We start from the raw sequence: 17,735 nt of genomic DNA on the forward strand, positions 1-17,735 counted from the left end.
GCACACATGCAAGGAGCAGAGTTAAAGTTGTGCGAGGGGTGGTATTGTCAGTACTTAGCTTTGCAACCTCAATGTTTCTTTGTGTATAGGCATATAAAATGCACAACTCTTTCCAAGGGGAATGGTTTTCATTGTTTTCCATAATGTGCCAGCTGTTCTTTAAAGCTGCCAATTAAAAATACTTGTTTGGTTTTGGGATAGGTGTAAAATGATTGATTTCAGGATGGGAATGTATTGTTCCGTCACTCTCACACTTTGGGGAAATTAGTGGGATTTCCTTCTGGATAAAAAAAATTTCCCACATAAATGTGATGAGAGTAGGAAGGAAAAAGAAAGAGAGAGGATGAGAACTCCTGGCTTTTGAACTGCCTTTGCATTTGCCAATTTCTACCCTGCCCTTTTGTAAATTTTGGAGTTGCCTCAGGGGAAAAATGGTAATTTACCATCAAGGCTTAAATAGGCACATAAATTCACAGAGACAGATGGGTTAAAGCTACCTTTAGCTGGTAGCCCTCTAAGTGAAACATTTTCTTTTGCTGTTTCAGTAACCTTTATTAGCTGTTGGAGTACGATCTTAACCGCTGTATTCAAATGACATACTGACACTCAGAATAACTCAGAAGGAATGTTTCTTGCATAACCCTCACTCTGGGCCCAGTCCAGCCCCCTCTAAAGTCAGTGCAAGCCCCTCACGTTTTCATTGCCTCCAAACTCAATGCAAGGAGTGAAGAAAGGGGTGCTCCTGTCTGCCCTCTGGCTCCAAACTTAGGAACAGCTGCAGTTCAGCTGCTACAGTATTGGTAAGCCCCTCTTGCAAGAAGTTCCCCGCACCAGGGCACGAGGGATGTCACACCAGTGTATCAGACAGGAAGTGGGGGAGTCGACCAATAAACCAGTGAAACTTCCTAGACATGATCCTCAGCTGATGTAAATCAGCATAGCTTCACTGACATCTGTGGAGCTACACTGAAGAGAATCTGGTCATGTCTTTCTGTGCATCCTTAGTTGTCAACCAAAAGACAACTTAACATTTGATGATTATTCAGCAAGTTTTCCAACATTTCTGGCAGGTGATGTATTCAATGAATTTTCAGCAGATTCTGCCCGCAGTTTTTTTTTAAACATTTTAATAAAGTGATTCAACTCTGACTGCTTTTATACGGTTTTCTGTTCATCTTACTTACTCATAATTCCCATCTTCCCTTTCAATACAACTTGGTTTTTACCTCCAATTCCCGATTATTTCCAACCTAGTTTTATTCCCAATACATTTCTCATGATGGCTATTTTCAAGCTACTCATTTGTGGTATAAAATCACATTTGTTTTTAAAGTAATCTTATTTAAACTGCTTGCAAACTGACCTTCATTTTACCTAAATATGTCCACAATTATTTTTAAATCACTCTTGTGTCCACTATAATTTAATCAGTTTTAATGTCCTACAGCTTTTCTGCAATAAGTCCCATAAGTGAGAGACTTAAACATCTATCACAGTTGCTTCTAGTCCCTACAATAATGATGTTTCGTTTATTCATTGGATTTATATTTTGCTTTAATACTTTTCTGCAGGGGAAGATTATTTTGAAATACAGGGACAGATTCTCAGCTGGCATAAATGGTCATAATTCCCTAGACTTCAGTGAAGCCATAACAATTTACATCAGCTGAGAATCTGTCCCAGAGACTCAACCTGCAAGACATTCACATGGAAGTCAGTCAGAGTTCCGTGCTCAGAGAATTGGCAGGGCCAACTAGCTTTCCTTTTCATACTCCAAATAAGTAAATCACTTAGGCACTTGCTTAACTTTAAGCACATGCTTAAGATACATAGTTGAAGGGACCTGGGCACTTTGCTGAATCAAGGCCTAACAATAGGGAGGTTTCAAGTGTACATAATTAGATAAGATAGATATAAAGTTTGTTTTTGCCCTCTTAATTTAGGGAGTAACTCTGACGTCTGAAAGTTTGTTTCATAAGAAAGGGCACCAGGAATTTGGAAACTGGTATGTTTATTTCTCCCCTTGTACACACACAACCTCATCTACTTATGCTTAGATTGAAGAAATATTCTGATCTTTTAGGCCCAGATCCTCAGATGCATTTAGGCACCTAATTTCCATTGATATCAATAGGAGTTAAGTGCCTAAATACCTGTGAGGGTCAGGTCCTTATGGTGCTGATTTTCATCAATAGAGACCTGGAGAGGTGTATGTGTGTGTGATCCCAAATGTAGTAAGCTGTAAGCAAGCTGTGTAAATACTATACATTAAATTGAGGATACTATTCTATCTCCTTTCTATATATGTAAGAAGCTTTTCCCTATCCTTCCCTTTTATTTATTTCTTTAAGTGAAGCAACTTCTGGTTTAAACCAGAATAAAATCAGAAATGTGTAACTGGAAGTGACAGAATTTAATAGAACACGGTTGAGACTCACCAAACCCGGATCTATCTAGTCCGACTTAATAGTATTGACTGATGTGCATAGGCTTTTGCTCTTGTAAAACTGATTGCAAGTGGGAGGACTCCAGAAACCCCGAAGCCTACTTATCCCTCTGTAAAGTCAGCTGCTTTCCATCCACTCAAGTTAGTAACTCACTTGGACAGAATATAATTCCTTTTCATTTGTTTTGAAATGCTATTGTGGACATTATATTGCAACAGTTTTTCAAAGGCACAGGTGTTGCAAGAGTCTTGTTTCAAAGTCTTACAAACTCCACTCTTCCAAACATAGGGTATATAATTTATCCACCCCTTTTGATGGAAAAGGGAAACACTAATATTACATAAATCAGTCTGACTCAATGCACAGCATTTCAAAGTCAGAAGTTTGCAGAGGTAGGTCCCGATCCTGCAAAGACTTGCTCATGTGCTTACCTTTAGTTAAAGGACCATTCAGTATGTAAAGTTAAGCCTGTGAATAAAGCACCAACACTATAAACACTTAAGCACATGCATACCCGTTTGTGGGACGGGAGCCTTATACTTTGCAGGATGAGAGCCTTAGCTCTGGATGCTGCATTGAGCTCTGTTCAGGCAGACCTATTTGGAGCTCATACCAGGGTTCATAATAATAATACGAATTATTATTATAAAAATGCAAAGTTAGAAAAAGGAAAGATCAAGTGTATAAAAATGTGACATTTGTTAAAAGCAGTCTCTTTCGAAAAGGGGTTAACTGATCAAATAGCAACATTGAACAAAGTACCATTAAGATTATTGGAATCTTTTTAGTTCTCATCAGAGCTTCCATATGCAGGTTTTCGAAGCATATGAGGATGGAGTAGCTTCGTCCTAACTGTGTCTTTGGAATGATCCTGGGGTGGCATGCATGCACAGACACTACTTGAGCTATACCCTGAGTGTCTGAGGGATAAAACTCCTGACTTTCTGCTTCCAAATTCATGGCTTTACAGCTGAAGAGAAGCTTGGTTAGAATTTTTTTTTTAAAATAATAGGGTATGTAAACCAAATTCTGGAGGGCGGGGATTTGGGGAAGAGGTTGGAATAGGGGCAGGGAAGGGGTGGAGTTGGGGCGGGGCCTTTGGGGAAGGAGTTGGAATGGGAGGTGGGAACAGGCAGGGCAGGGGTGGGGCCTCATGGAAGAGGTGGAGTGGGGGCGCGGCTGGGGGCAGAGGGAGGGACCTTTAATCTCTCATTATAACAGGAGAAGGTGCTTGTTTGACAGCAGAGTCGGGTGAACTATTCGGTCATTATAGCCTTCTTCCTGTTTGTGAATTGTCTGCAAACAGACTAAGATTTTTATTAACTGAGCTTAAATTTATGCATTGGCATAAATTAACCCCTTGTCTTCAGCCTCTTCAATAAGATACGTTCAAATTCAGGTACTCTATTGTACATACTTAAATAGAAATCCTATAGGCTATAAAGGTCTTCCAGTTGTTGTTTTATTATGTTTTGCTTTGTTTTTTTAAATACTGACCATATAGCAAATCCTGAGAGTCAGGATTTTTAAAAAAGATTCAGGAGTTTTAAAAAAGTTAATACACTGACTTTTAATACCATACTATATTACTCTTCATTTTTGACTATACTTTTGTATTGTTTTATGAAAAGGTTTCAGTGATGTGGCCCTTGGGACAATGTACTAGTCCTCGTGGTGATTTGAGTTTGAGATCCCTGCTCTAGGCACTGTATAATAACAGTACTGGTCCAGCAGAAGGCAGTTGTTCACATGTACAGGCTAGTACAACATTACATGTTGTTTACAAACTAACAGTTCAAACAGCTAATGCTTTTCTAATGTGTCTCTTTTTATAAATACCATACACCATATTTTAGTCCAGATTAAGTCCCTTTTACACCACACCAGCAATGTAAAGGGGACTGAAACTGACTTCAGGGGGCAGATGGGAATTCATAGAATATCAGGGTTGGAAGGGACTTCAGGAGGTCATCTAGTCCAACCCCCTGCTCAAAGCAGGACCAATCCCGAAATCCCTAAATGGCCCCTCAAGGATTGAACTCACAACCCTGGCTTTAGCAGGCCAATGCTCAAACCACTGAGCTATCTCTCCCCCCATCATTCCCTTGTCATTACACGAGTTGTCCCATTGATCTCAGTAGGAACAGGCTACCTTCCCTTTGCAGATTTTAGATCTCTCCTGCTTCCTTAAACATGGAGGTTAGGAGCCACTCAGAGATGGGAGGCTTTAAGGACCGTCTTCTTCCTTATCCAGAAAATTCTGTAAGAGCAGTAAGTGCAAGGCAGGATGGCCTTCAGTTAAAGCACAGGCCTGACAGCCAGGATGCCTGGTATCTCTTCCTGGCTCTGCCGCAGACTCGTTACTTTGTCTTGTGCACCTTGCTTTGCCTCCCTAGTTTGTAAAATAAGAGCTGTCATTCCTGTTTCACAGGGGTTTGTAAGCCTAAAAGCTATTCATGTTTCTAAAAGGCTTTGAGATCTATGGATGCAGGTGCTATAGACATACAAAATGTTATATTATAAAGCACAATGGGGCCCTGGTCCATGACTGGGGCTCTTAGGTGCTACCACAATACAAATAAATAGTAAGATGCCCTTTCTCCTGCATTGAGCCTTCACTGCCTGTTGTACTATACCAATTTGACCACCAGAGGGCAAAACTCAATTGTTTCTTTCAACATCATTGCTAATTGTGTATAAATATACCCATAATGATGTAAATGATTCCTTACTTTGCTTTTGTTTGTTTTTAAAAGCAAGTCATTTAAACCCATGTTTGCTCAAAGGAAGAAAAACAAAAACGAATGCTTAAATCAGAGAGAAATGACAGTCTCTTTCCCCAAACTCTGCCACCCCCAATAGTTTCTTTTAAGGGATGTACGATCAGTTTAATAAAAGATCTTTCAGTCAGAAAAGCAGCAAACATTAAATATTATAATAACTTTTGCCCACTTTTATATTTCTAACTACCTTTTTGTCAGATGCTCTTTGCTTTAAGACTTGGGTAGCAGTTGCATGGCAACATTTCCAAACCGTATGCAACACGGGGCAGGAAGCGGATGAGTAACACTAAGGCTTAAAGGACAGGAGTACCTGTGGCACCTTAGAGATGAACTAATCTAAGGTGCCACTAGTCCTCCTTTTCTTTTTGCGAATACAGACTAACACGGCTGCTACTCTGAAACTAAGGCTTAAACATGAGTTCATTGGTGAGCTTCCAGTTAAACTTCCGATCTGAACATTCTCTCATATCGAGGGCAGTGATTTACGGCGTGAACTTGCATACAACAGAACTACGTGGTTGGGTAAGGACAAGTCACATGACTAAGTGCGCACAGGATTGAACCTTTGATCACAGAAATGATTGTGCAAAATCACAAGTCACATTGGGTATGGGGAGGATAGGGAGTGGGTAGATACAGTGACACAATCCAATAGGCTTTCAGGATATCAGGTGATGAGTAGCCTGACAGGGCATTCTCTCCTGGACTTGAGTGCAGAGCAGGGGCTTTCTCAATAGCACTTGCTAGTGAATTTCCAAACACTGAGGAGAGGAGGAAGGCTTGACATGGATTTCATTGGATTTTATCTTTTGTGAAGTGTTATTAAAAACAAAAACAGAAAACAGGAAATTACAGGCTCTGGGGTCCCATCATGGCAAGGAGAAAGTCACCCTACTCTTTTTGTATCTGTTCTGGCTAGCAGAACTATGGCCTGTGTCCCTGCATCAGCACAACATGTGACTTGCCTCAGCACTTCCCAGGTTAATGGCTGGTGGTCCCCATAACCGAACCCTAAAGCCAGGCACCATTTCAATGCAACCCTTACTTCCAGACACCGGGTGACTCTTCTGCTGATGAAAGGTGAGGGATTAGCACCATTGCCAAATCACACCTTGTACCTACCTGTGCAACAGACAGTGAGCTGCATTAGTACAAACTTGACCCTGCTACTGTGAATGAGGGGTGAGGGCTGCATTATTCTCCGTGCCCAGTTAATACTTGACCTCTCTGCTGCAAGCACCACCTGGGCTGGGGCTGTAATAGCATTAGTGGGGCGTGTCTGTGGCACTTGACGGAGGAATGTGCATGCCCTGTGTCATAAATATAAAGGGAAGGGTAAACCCCTTTGAAATCCCTCCTGGCCAGGGGAAAGCTCCTCTCACCTGTAAAGGGTTAAGAAGCTAAAGGTAACCTCGCTGGCACCTGACCAAAATGACCAATGAGGAGACAAGATACTTTCAAAAGCTGGGAGGAGGGAGAGAAACAAAGGGTCTGTGTCTGTCTGTAGTCCTTTTGGCCGGGGACAGAACAGGAATGGAGTCTTAGAACTTTTAGTAAGTAATCTAGCTAGGTATGTGTTAGATTATGATTTCTTTAAATGGCTGAGAAAAGAATTGTGCTGAATAGAATAACTATTTCTGTCTGTGTATCTTTTTTGTAACTTAAGGTTTTGCCTAGAGGGGTTCTCTATGTTTTTGAATCTAATTACCCCGTAAGATATCTACCATCCTGATTTTACAGGGGGGATTTCTTTATTTCTATTTACTTCTATTTTTTATTAAAAGTCTTCTTGTAAAACACTGAATGCTTTTTCATTGTTCTCAGATCCAAGGGTTTGGGTCTGTGGTCACCTATGCAAATTGGTGAGGCTTTTTATCCAACATTTCCCAGGAAAGGGGGGGTGCAAGTGTTGGGAGGATTGTTCATTGTTCTTAAGATCCAAGGGTCTGGGTCTGTAGTCACCTAGGCAAATTGGTGAGGCTTTTTACCAAACCTTGTCCAGGAAGTGGGGTGCAAGGTTTTGGGAAGTATTTTGGGGGGAAGGACGCGTCCAAACAGCTCTTCCCCAGTAACCAGTATTAGTTTGGTGGTGGTAGCGGCCAGTCCAAGGTGTAATATTTTGTACCTTGGGGAAGTTTTGACCTAAGCTGGTAAAGATAAGCTTAGGAGGTTTTTCATGCAGGTCCCCACATCTGTACCCTAGAGTTCAGAGTGGGGGAGGAACCGTGACACCCTGGTTCCAACCCTATCCCCTTCCCGTGCATGGGGGGGGCAGTGGATTCTGCAGCATCACAGAGGCAACCTCCCACCATCCGCTTTGTACCAGGGGGGTGGGGGGGGGTATCCATGAGACCCAAACCACCACCACTTGAAATGGGAGAATCCAAATCCCATAAATTAGACCCATTGAAAGAACAGTCAAGTCTGATAGACCAAAATTACCACACACACACCTGAAGAAGAGCTCTGTGTAAGCTCGAAAGCTTGTCTCTCTCACCAACAGAAGTTAGTCCAATAAAAGATATTCCCTCACCCACCGTGTCTCTCTAATATGCTGGGACCACATGGCTACAACAGCACTGCATACACACACCCTTAACAGTGGTCCTCCGGGTAAACCTTATCTTTTGACCCCATCCTTCCAAAACCGTTTTTGTCCTGCTGCTGAACATATAAAACCAAGACAAGTGGTTTTCCATGAGACTAAAAATATATACAATACATATAGTATATATAACACAAATACAACTGCTCGGGCACCCCTTTGTTAATGTATCATATGGTAGAAAGTTAGGAATTTCTTCTTTTTTCAGAGAAAGACTTGTGAAAATAAGGCTTTGCAGATGGAATCGCTGGCAAGCACTGGCCATATTTCTAGCCTAACAAAGTGACAAAGTGCTTTGGAGATGTCTAATGGCAAAAGAAGGCTGGTAGTGGGGTCTAAGGGATAGAGCACTGGACCACGAGTCAGCACATATGGATTCCATTCCCACCTCTGCCACTGACTTCTGTTTGACCTTAGGAAAATCACTTCACCTCTCTCTGCTTCTGTCTCCTCTTTAATGCTAACAGTGCTTACCTTCTTTTGTAAAGTGCTTTGAGACCTAGAGAGGAAGCCTTATGTATGAGTTAAGGATTATTATTTATTGGGTCTAGAAATCTATAGGCTTATTGACTTATATGGAATTTGTATTCTGGCAGGACTGAAGGAGTGGGAGGGCACCATGTTTTCTAGAAAAAGGGGTGTTCCAAAGTTATTTATTTCGCAGCACTGTTGATCTTAATATTAACTAAATAATCACTGTGTGATGCACATATTGGAATGATTATCTTATTATGAAGTTACAGATGTTTTATTACTGGCAAAATCAACAAAATCCATGAACAACTAAAATGCTCTTGATGATACATGAAGCACCTGGGATTTTGAGAAAAGTTCTAAAGGGTCTAGGGAATTCTCCAGCTTCTCCTGTCACCAGCACCGGAGCCATTTTGCAGTGTTTATTAAGGCATTACTTCTTACCCTCATCTACAGAACAGAAGCAGGGCTAGATCCTGAAAAGCTTAATCATGTGGATGGTCCTTATTCATATGAATGATCTCACTGAAATCAACAGGACTGTTCCTTAGAATGAGGGTTTGCACACTCAAACCCATAAATTGTAACTCTATGCTAACTGTAAACAGTCATGTGCAGTCACGTGCTTAAAGCCTGTGTGGACGTTGGATAAATTTGTAAAAATAGAACCAAAAATGGGTCTCAGAAATATTGCCATCTATTTAGCTATAAAAACAAAATATACACTTGCTGTGTGTAAAATTCCTCATGAACTAACCACACACACTGTCAGCCTGATTCTGCAAACACTTCCATATGTGAGAAAATCTATTCTTGTGGGTAGTTCTATCAAGTTCAGTGGGACTCTGCTCATACATAATGTCACTCACAAGTATGAGAGTCTGGAAAATCAGGCCCCAATATACACTGCATAATCTGAAGGGGGTAAAACACCATCGGTATCATAGCAATGTTCAAGTAAAGAAATGATTTTAGTAAACATAGGGACTGGCTGTACTGTACCTCCTCAGGCAAAGCTTCCATGGAAGTCAGTGGGAGATCTGTGTGAGTAAGGACTGCAGAATTTGATCCACAAGTTTAAGACAGAAAGAAAAGTTAATGGGGTGAGGAGCTATTTTTAAAAATGGAGAATAAGGCCCTGATCCTTTAGCTGTTTATGTGCTAGAGGCCCACTGCACCCCACACAGAGCTTGACAGGACAGGACATGAGCACCGGAGTTTGCCAGCATAGGGGCCAAATGGCAAACAACCAACTTATAAAGTCAGAAAACTGAAGGTTAAGGTTCCCAGAGCAACCTGAAGTTGGCCCCACTCATAGCACATTCTGTGTGATCAGGTGGCTGTATCCTAGAAAGTGACTCTATGGTAATGGCATTGTGACATTAAATTTGACCAGCTTGTAGGTAACAAGATGTGTTTTCCAAGAGCCAGCCTTGCAAACTCACCCTGGGCTCCAAGTTAAGCTGTGTGTGTGTGAGGGGTGGTGGTGGCTATCTTTCTCATGTGTGGTCACTCAAAAGAAAGGTTCTGAAGGCCAAATTGGGCTTCCAGCAACACCTGTGCAAGGCCCCTCTTCAAATCAGCAACACCTGTTGTCCGAGCACAAGTGCCTTCAAAACCTGGGTGAGTTGGCTGAGCTGGTAGGTAAAAGCCTAAGCCATTTCCCTTTGGTAAACAGGGGCTGTGTGAGGTGTAAGAGCTGAGAGACCATTCATCTGGAACCCCCTTTGGTTAGTGCAGAAGTGCACCCTGAATTGCTTTTGTTTAGTTGCATGGTTTCTGGGATTGTCCCCCCTGAGGAATCCTAGTGCAGCCCTATGGCCTGTGTTACACAAGTCGCTGGGGAGATCAGTGGAGTGTTTCTAATTTGCTGGGTGTGAGTGGGGGTGGCACACAATACAGTGTGTGGGGGGGGGTGGAGGTTAGGGGGCACTGAAATTTTGTATTACAGTAAAGTAAGATGTCTCTGCCCCACTCCCTTACCCGTCTGCACTCTCTCAACACACACCAACCATCATCTGGGCTGCTCCTCGCCAGGGCTACCTCTTCTGTCTTTGCAGAGTAAATGTCAATAGGGGGATGGGGGGACGGGACGGGACCCCACACCCCCTGAAAGGCTGACCTTGAAGCCGCCGGCCTGTGCCCCCCAGGCGCTGGGAGGGGTACGCTTGGGGTCTGGCGCCGCTCAGGAGTTGGCTGCGGGCGGGAGAAGGGAGCCCTTGGCAAGGGCAAGCAGCTGACGCTGGTTCCCACACCTCCGCCCTCGCAGCAGGGGAGGAGCCTGGCCGGAGCGAGCGAGGCAGGCGGCGGCGGCGGCTACTGCCCCAGGTTCCCCCCGGCCGGCCGGGCGTCTCTCTGTCCCGTCCCCGCGGGCCGGCCCGCAGCGCGCTGCACGGGTGAGTCCGGGCGCGGCCGCTCGCGGAACCGGCCCCCGGCCTGCTCCGGGGGCCGCAGGATCCGCTCCTTGGGGGTCCCCAGCTGACCCGTGCTGGCTCCTGCCCGAAACGGGCTTAAATTGGATCCAGCGGGGCTCTCCCTCTCCCCCCGCCTTTCATCTGCAGTTCTGGGGGCTCCCGCAGGGAGAGGGGGCTGGACCCGCTGGCTGGGGCCCGGGGGTTGCCTCCTGCTTGCGCCGCAGGGCCGGGGATGAGAGAAGTGTGCTGGTTAAAATGAACCCTCGTGTTTTGCACAGGCCTCTCCTCTCCCGGCGATCCGGGCAGGGGGTGTCCCTGGCTGGACAGTCTTTGCAAATTTGTATCCTTCCTCCTCCCTTCCTGGGGTCCCCCCCCCACTACCCTGTTTGTCAGCCTGAGCAGCGTTTCTTTTTGCTTTTATAACCGGGGGCGTGCAGCGTTGGTCTTGCTGAGCTCTTCCGTCTTTCTCACCCCCGCCCCTTGTGTGAGTTTCAGTCTCGTGAATTTTCTTGTAATGCCCCCTTGAGAAGGGAGGACAAAACTCTTAGGCCCCTTGGAGGGAAGGCTGGTCACATGAGCTCTGGTCTCCAGCTCTGGCAGGGATCAGTGTTTTTAAGTCAAATTGCTGCCATGGAGGGGTGTCTCCCAGAAATAGAGGCAAAGGTCTGTGGCCTTCTCTTGCTTGCTGCTTCCTTCCCCCAGGAAAAAGGTGATACTTCAAATCCATAAAATAGGAGTGGCAGGGATTTTAATTTAACTGGCTGTAATCACACAGGCCCCAATTATCTGCTGTCACGCTGGTGTAAATCCAGAGTAACTCCATTGACTTCTTTGGTGTTTCTGGGATGACTGCATAGTTCGCTCTTCCTATTCCAAGTGAAACAGATCTCCAAATTAGCAGGACTTCTAGTTATTAGTGGGTGATCCTGCCACTTTTTCAGGGTACAACACAAATATAAAATATTGTAACTTTAAAAATATTGAGAATTTAACTCTGGGTTCTAAATTTTATATATATTATTAAATATTAAAAGCCACTGTATATACATATACTTGAAAAGCTCCCTGTTTTAACTGAAGTCAAATTATATCTTACCCATGCAATATATCTACACAAAGGCCTAGTCTTGCACACTGATCCATGCAGGCAGACCTCTGTATCCATATGGAGTCTCTGTGACCTCAGCCCAGGTCCACACAGATGGACCCTTCCGCTCATATGCGGCCCCACTGAAGTCAGTGAGGCTGTGCAGGGGCCTGCCTGCATGGATCAGTTTGCAGAATCATGGCCAAAGACCGCGTGTTTGCAGTAGCAGAAAGAGCTCTGCTGATATCCCTGATGATGACATGCAAGCAAACAAAACTGCTATGGTGAGTTCAAGGTTCCATGTAGGGGATGGGAAAAGAGACAATTAACGCTTAATAAAATCAGGGAAAAGAAAGAGTGTGCTGAGTACCCCTTTAAATGTAACTTTTAATTCTTTATTGTTCATTATAAGCGATTCAGCCTTGTCTCTTATTACTCTGTGTTTGTATTAAGGTAGTGCAAGAGGTTCCAAATGAGATCAAGGCTTTATTGTGTTAGGTGCTATATGTTCACATAGTAGGAGTGTGTCTGTCTGACGAAAAGCTTACAGTCTAAAGAGCCAAGACAAAGGGTGAGAGGGAAATGGAGGCATAGAGAAGCGACCCAGCTGGTCAGTGGCAGAGCCAAGAATAGAGCCTGTATCTCCTGAGTCCCAGCCCAGTGCCTTGCCCAGTGACTGGATCATGCTGCTTTTGCATTAGAAACATTAGTTTCCATGTTTAGAGTAACTAGTTCTAGCAGGTTTCACAAAATGGTGGTAAAGCCGTATCCTTGGCATTGGTGCAGCTGCATCAGTGCCTTGCTTCCATAAAACAGTGCACTGCTTGCTGCTTTACTACTGATGGTCAAGGCTGTAGTGTAGACACAGAACAGACACTCTTACCACCTTGTCGGCTAATCCTGCCTGGAATTTTCCTAATGGAGACAATATGCCCGGCTCCTGAGTCGGGAGGAGTTACATCTAGGAGAGAAAAAAGAAAAGGAGTACTTGTGGCACCTTAGAGATTAACCAATTTATTTGAGCATAAGCTTTCGTGAGCTGCAGCTCACTTCATCGGATGCATACAGTCAGGAGAGAGTCCCCATCTCCATCCAGGTTTTGGCTGTTGCATGAGGCTATGATTCATGTTAGATTTGAGAGAGAAGCATGAAGCTATCAGTGGAGTGGCAGTTGTACTCTGAGACCTCGGTCTCTGTGCTAACAGCTTAGAGCTGGTGCACAGATCACAGGAGGAAAGGGGAGGGAGACTCTGACAGTGGTATTAGTTAAGTACCAGCGAGGAGCTCAGAGCTGTGCAAGACGCACAATGAAGAGTCCTTGTTTCGAAGGCATGCTAATAAGTCAATGTGATTTGAATTAGTACATCAGGGTCTCTGGGCCAGACCCCTCCCTGATGAAAAGGGCCCCGTTCTCTTCTACAGCGTTCAAGTGAAGGATGGCCTCCACTGTTTAGCATAATTGCACCACTTGAACATTTCTCTCTCCTCTTTCTTTGGCTGAAAACAACTGAATTCGCTCATGAGTTTGCTCCTGTGGAATTGCCCAGGAGTGCTGAGCTTCTAGTATTGTCAAGAGAGAATTTAGCATTTGTTATGGGGGAGGATGGAAAACACCCCCAGATTGCATGGCCTCAGATCAGTGAACTAGGTGGGGTTCTGCCTCCCTCAACTTTTGGGTCCTTAATCACAATATGGGTTTGAGGAGATCTGCAAAACCCCTATATGTGTTTAGCTCCCTACTCTGCATAGCAGCGGGGCTCCTTCAGGTGACAATGTGCCTCTACTCGCTACTCTCTCACCAAGGGAGAGGTTTGCTTTGCAATGAGCCGCCCCAGGCAGGATAATGCCAACTCCCTCCCAAGCCAAAGATTATGAAAGCTTTTAGTTTTGGCTACTAGTCCTAGTTAGCCCTCTGGCCTCTCTGTCATTCTCTCCCCCGTCCTCTGTTGACCTTTCCCCTGAGCAATCCATTCCTCCCTTATATTTTAATAAGGTTTGTGGTAGGGGTAAAAGGCTGAGACATTCAGAATAACTACATAAAAGCTCAAGAGAAAACCGTGTTTATGTAAAAGCAGCACAGAGACCTTTGTCCAACAGCTGCTAATGCAGAAACCTGCTGTGGGATTTCACTAAATGACAGCTGTGGGTGGTTGTGGTGGCTTTTGGGGGCCAGAGGGTAGCAATCCCACTTAAGGTCATTAAGGAGGGACAGCATGGGGACGGACCCTCTTCACTCCACTGCCTGAGGCAGCAGAAGGCTGTGAAGGAATCTCCAGACCCCTCTGCTCCATCTGCCTCTGCTGGAGGGACATTTTCAGGGTCCCGCCCTCTGGTTTGGCCTCAAGGCACTGTTTGGATCAGAATCTCTCATCTAAGCACTTGCCTTCTGCTTACACAAACAGAAAGGGAGTCCCAGCTTCCTAGGCGCGGGACTCCCGAGATGTTCTGACTCTGCCTCCACCTACATGCCTGCGTATCCCTTTGGATCGCACCCGAGCGGCTCAGATGGCAGGTAATGACGGAGGCCTTGCAGGTGTGTGGATAAAGCAGCCCAATTGTGGGTCTGTCCCATGGAATGGGAGAGAAGTAAAAGACTGAAGGATTTAAATTTTCTTCTGATCAGTCTTCCTCCCTCCCCCAATGCATTATTCTGTCCTGTCTTGAGGCCTCATCCCTTTTCTGAAATAGATCAGAAATTTGCTAGCTGCTGCACTTGTCTTCGACTCCTGCAGAGAGAAGTGTGCGCTCCTCACGCTGCAAACACACAGCTCCTCCCATTAGCACTGATATGCAGAAAACCACACAGCTGGATTTCTACTTTATAGAAAGAGGGGAGCTTGGTTAAAACTAGTCCACACTCCATATTAAACAATCAGCTGCCTTGTGTCTGTTCATTAGAAAGGGACCCATAGCAAGGGGATACAGTGATTGGATTTAGGGCAAAGATCAGAGCTGCTGCTGCCATCTGGGTAAAAGGCATGGCTTTAATTTTCAGTGTTGCCGTTCTTTCACTCTCTAAGAATATTTACCCCAGAAATGCAGGGGTGTTTAATGTTACTTCCCTGGGACTTCTTTCCCTGTAACAAAAAAGGTAGTTACAGAATGTCTTTATTTTTAACAAGGACACTTGCTGCATAAGCAAAGTTACAGTGTTTCTTTAACTTTTATGCCTTGGTAGGCATTTCCCAGGAGTTAATGAAATCCCCAACTTCTGTTTGAAGGGCTTTCTTTGAAAAGACCATAGATGGTGTGTGTGTGTCTTGCATCTCTGAATTATCAATCAAAACAAAAGCTAAGCCACAAAAGCCTTTTGGGCTATCACTTGTATAGTATCAATTTGTGTGTGCGGTGCGAGGAAGGATGGTGAGTGAATTAGTGTGGGGAAGTGTGCATCTGGGAGGGGAGTGACTTGATGGAGTGGAAAGCAGATGTTCAGATTCATCCACCACGGGACTTTGTGTCACTTTGCTAGCTCTGATCATGTTGGATAACAAGTTGAGTGAACTTCATAACACGTAACAGTTGACAACCGCTGTCAAGCCGGAGGCACACACCTGTCCTCATCAAAGACTGGATTCACCTGCTTTGAGCTTCCTTTCTAGCAGAAAGTTATACCATTGTTTGGCAACTCATCTAAGCTCCTGTGGCTGGAATTTTCTGAGACTACCTTGAGTTGATTGCTCACACTTTCAACTGCAGAATTTGCACAGGAAACCCACAAATGTGAACTGCGATTGGATGGGGGGTAAAATAATCCCCCTGCATATTTTAAGTGATAAGATGAGATGATGAGGTGTACAAACTAAAACAATAAGAAATAGCCACCTAATTGCTTGCACAGTGCACTGAAAATGTAGTCCAGAGTGGCTCTGTATTATATTTATATTATTACATTGATGTAAGAGGGGCCATCCAAGGTTTTAGGTCAGACATGTTATCAATTAAAAAAGACAAATTCTCTCTAGAGCAAATGATTTATATACATTGCGATCGGGAGCCTGGAGCCCAATTCTTGTTGTTGTGGTGCACTGTTAATTTAAAGCAGTGATTTTCAAACTGCGGGTCGCGACCCAGTACTGGATTGTGGAATGTAAGGCACTGGGTCTCGGTGGCTCTGGTCAGCACTGCTGACCAGGCCGTTAAAAGTCCAGTCGGCGGTGCTGCCCGGCTAAGGCAGGCTAGTCCCTACCTGTTCTGACATTGTGCTGTGTCCCGGAAGCAGACAGCAGCTGGTCTGGCTCCTAGGTGCGGGGGCCACGGGTCTCTGCGCCCTGCCCCAAGCACCGGCTCCGCACTCCCATTGGTTGGGAACCGGCCAATGGGAGCTGGGGTGGGGGTGCCCACAGGCAAGAGCCGTGCAGAGCCGCTTGCGCGCCTCCACCTAGGAGCCAGACTTGTTGCTGGTCGCTTCCGGGGCGTGGTGCGATCCGTGGTGCCAGGACAGGCAGGAAGCCTGCCTTAACACCGCCGCTGTGCTGCTGACTGGGAGCCGCCTGAGGTAAACCTGCACCCCAACTCTATGCCCCAATCTCCTGCCCCAGCCCTGAGCCCCCCAAACCCAGACCCCCTTCCTGCACCCCGACCCCTAATCCCTGGCCCCACCCCAGAGCCTGCACCCCCAGCCCAAAGCCCCCTCCCACACCCTGAACCCCTGGCCCCACCCCGCAGCCCTCACCCCTGCACTCCAACCCTGTGCCTGAGCCCTGAGCCCCTCCCACACACCAAACTCCTCATCCCCAGCTCCACTGGGTCATGGGCATCGACAATTTTCTTCAACTGGGTCTGCAGAAAAAAGTTTGAAAACCACTGATTTAAAGCACTAATATTGAAAATGGATCCCTTAAGTTTTCACACATGTTGTGCTATCAAGTCCCTTTACGCTTTGCTGCATTTTATTGCAAGTGCAGGTGGTCCCAGCTGTGCCATTGCTTTATGCCAGCAAAATGTTTGTTCAGTTGCCAAATTGTCAGTGGCCTCTTCTTTGTCTCCTTCTCCAGTGTGTACGTTCTTAAAGCTGCTCTGTTTTTCCAGGCTTCTGTAATGCATTGCACTGAAACCACTGTACTAAATGGACTCATTTACAGCGATACCACAAGCCTGTCTGTTTCTTATATAGTGGGTTTATGTGAAATAAATAGAGCAAATGGTAACTAGAAAGGGGTTTTCTTTCTCTAAACAGAATCAATGTCTTTACTATAATAGTGCCTTTGCTTATACACTCCTCTAGGTATACGGGAATGGAAAGGTAGAAAATACATTGTAAAACAAGGCTTGTCCTGGCCCTAAATAATATCACAGGCACTGAACTTTACCCAGATATCTTTAGCTTTGATTCCATGTAGTGTATATTGCAGGGGCTGGAACTGTCCTGTTTGGATGATTAAAGTAGTTAAGCGTAAATCTAAAATATTTGTCCACCATGCATTGTCCTTTTTCAAAATAATAAAGCTGTTTTCATGTCAGTGATTCCATATTATACATGGACTCTTTAGTAAGTAAAATATTTATCGATATATTTTTATGATTGGCTAGAGACAGCTTCTGTCTTCCTTTGGCTAATCCATAGTTTGGATGAACCCATGGATGGTACATTAAGACAGGAGGTATTCTCAAGGGAACAAAGGGAGAAGTTAAGTGCTCAAATCATGCTAAAATTGCAGCTGGACAGGAAATCCCTCGCTCGTGTATCTTTTGATTTCCAGGGTTAACAGGGCTAGAGATGGTGCCTGTGCCAAACCACCTGATCTTAAATCTCTTTGAACTTTGGTGAAGATTGGAACCAGCTTTGCATATGTCCTCTCAGGCCCATATCTAATCAGAATGTGAGAGATGGAAAAGAGACTGCTTTTAGAGGTTTCCTGTAGATTTTAGTCTCATCTATTTCCCCATCCTCTCTGCCTTTCCTTTGGAAGGGGAGCTGTATGC

At 44.8% G+C, this 17,735-nt stretch overlaps 1 protein-coding gene across 1 annotated transcript in view; it reads left to right on the top strand.

The window, feature by feature from the left end:
• Positions 1-10,559: 10,559 nt before the first annotated feature.
• Positions 10,560-17,735, top strand: part of ACO1 (aconitase 1) — a 49,039-nt gene continuing 41,863 nt past the window's right edge. Inside the window, exon 1 of the mRNA XM_084629733.1 lies at positions 10,560-10,705. The gene's annotated coding sequence lies outside the window, so the exon portion shown is untranslated. The remainder of the gene's footprint in view (positions 10,706-17,735) is intronic.

Source organism: Lepidochelys olivacea (genome assembly GCF_965140295.1).
Source record: "Lepidochelys olivacea isolate rLepOli2 genome assembly, chromosome: 5".
Lineage (NCBI taxonomy): Eukaryota > Metazoa > Chordata > Testudines > Cheloniidae > Lepidochelys > Lepidochelys olivacea.